This window comes from Tupaia chinensis, unplaced genomic scaffold (assembly GCF_000334495.1).
Source record: "Tupaia chinensis unplaced genomic scaffold, TupChi_1.0 Scaffold143760_1, whole genome shotgun sequence".
NCBI lineage: Eukaryota > Metazoa > Chordata > Mammalia > Scandentia > Tupaiidae > Tupaia > Tupaia belangeri.
This window is the reverse complement of record NW_006203609.1, coordinates 22,452-24,862: the sequence shown is the minus strand read 5'-3', so window position 1 is coordinate 24,862 and position 2,411 is coordinate 22,452.

Here is a 2,411-nt window from a genome sequence, read left to right as displayed (position 1 = left end):
ATGTACTCAATGCACTTTCCTTCTGGAGAAGAGGACACACTGGAGCTGCAGAGACAACTCAGAACACAGTGGGGGCCTGCAGACACTCAGGAACTCCCACAAAGCTGTTTTCAGAAAAGGATGATGGGCTTCTTGCTTTACTGTGTTAATTTATTTATTTCCTTATTTATTAATTAGAGAGATTTTTGCTCTAGGATTTGTTCACTCCCCTGAGATACAGGGAGATAGAAAGCAAGAAATTACCTCCCAGAGGGGATGGTCATGCCTCAGTCCCTTTTCTATTGTCCACTCAAGATTTTGGGCACACACACACACATGTCTAATGTGAGTTTTAAGCTGCTGGTCTGGGATTTGAGCTACAGTTAACTACATGGAAGTCTAGTAATGTACCATTATACAACCTGCTGGTCTCCTGTTTCTAATTAAAAAAAAAAAAAAAAAGAAACTGAGGTCAGAGGTGATGCAGCAGGTAAGATGCTGGCCTCCCACATGGCACTCCACAGTTGAAGTCCTGGACCTAGTGACTTGAAAATTATGATGGGTACATGTGTGTGCATGCCCAAAAATTTCAGGAGGAGAATGGAGAAGATATTGTGCCATGGCTATTCCTCTCTGGGGAATCATTACTCACTTTCACTCTCCCTGTCTATGTTTCTCCCCAGCGAGTGTACACCTCCTATGGCAAAAACATGAAAAAAATTATGAGAAAAAAGGAACAATGATCTGTGATGCTCCCATATATAGTCAAAGAGCTACATTAACATTTTCAATATAGAGATCTGCAAGTGTCATTATGATTAAGATACTGAGTTCCCACATGGTCAACCATGGTTCAAGTCCTGGATGTGGCAGTTTTCTTTTTTACTTTCTCTCTCTCTCTTTCTCTCACTCTGTCTCCAGTGAGCTCATGCACATAATAGTAAAAATGAATAAACACGTAAAAATAAATCAACCTTGTGGCCAGCAGATAATGTAGTGATTATGTCGCTGGACTCCCACATGGCTGACTGTGGTTCAGGTCCTGGACCTGGTGGCTTGACAAGCATCTTGGAAAGTGATCTACAAATATTGTGAGGAGCAATGCTCTAGGAAAGTGGGAACTGCTAAGTGATATCCAACAGCCAGTATCAGCCACTTCCTCCAAAGGTATAATAACAAAAGAATCAGCAACCCAGAAAGCTTTCACTTCAGGATGACCTGCACTTTGGAACCACTGGCACAAAAGATCTTTAAAATGATTTTAGTAGCTGAACTTATGGGCATTTTTGGAGTATATTTTTTGTTTAATAAGAAGAATACAAGCCAAGATTTCAGGCAAACAATGAACAATAAATTTCCAATTTCATCCTAGAAGCTTTTATAAATCCAATGAGCAATCTGAAATGGGATAGAGAACACAGTCAAGAAAAATGGTTGAACAGCAAAACATAGGACCAGTTCTCACATTCAGTCCCCCATTTGAGCTATTTGAGACCTTTGGGAGAAGAAAGAGAAGCTTTTCACACTGCAGACTTTTGGAGGCCTCACAGCACATCTTAATGAGTGACAGGAACTTTGGCTCTGTGGTGACTTGAGTTTCCCATCCATCATGCAAATCAACTACTTTTTTCTTGCCTTTCCTCTGTATTTATTGTAAAATATTAATGATTTACAAATAAAAGACTAAGGAAGGAAAAGGAGCAACTAATCTAATGATCTTTTCCCACTGGACACTTCTACTGGTGAAAGAATAAAAACCAGCTACAGGTTGAATATCTATCAAAAATGCTTAGAGCCAAGTTTTGGGTTAAGACTTTTTATGAATTTTGAGTATTATGAAAGTTTGAAAATTTTTTGGAAGAGAGATTTTTTCCTATAGAACATGTGCACTCACTGGAGAACCCAAAAGACACAGAGATAGAGAACCATAAGTCACCCTCAGGGGGAATGGCCACACCACAATCCCATCTCCTTCATTCTCTTCTCTAGATTTTGGGGACATATGCACACATGCCTGGTATAAATTTCAAGCCACTGGGCCCAGGACTTGAACACCCTTCAGCCATATTGGAGTTCAGCACCTCAACTACCATGCTACCTGCTATCCTTGTAAGGTAATTTTATACAGTAATTTTGAACTGTAGCATTTTGACTGTGACCTGTCATGTGAGGTTAACTGTTGAATGTTCCACCTGTGGCATCATGTCGGTGTTCAAAACATTTCAGATTCTGTAGCATTTCAGATGTTGGATTAGGATTGCTCAGTCTGTACTAACAGTATCAGAAATAAATGGAGCAGGCATGTGTCATGTTGGCCAAGGTGCCAGACCCCCACATAGACAATTGCTGTTTGAGTCTTGAGCCCAGTGGCTTGCATTCTCATTTTTCCTCTCTCTCTCTTTCTCTCTCTCTCTCATTCTCCTCTCTCTCTC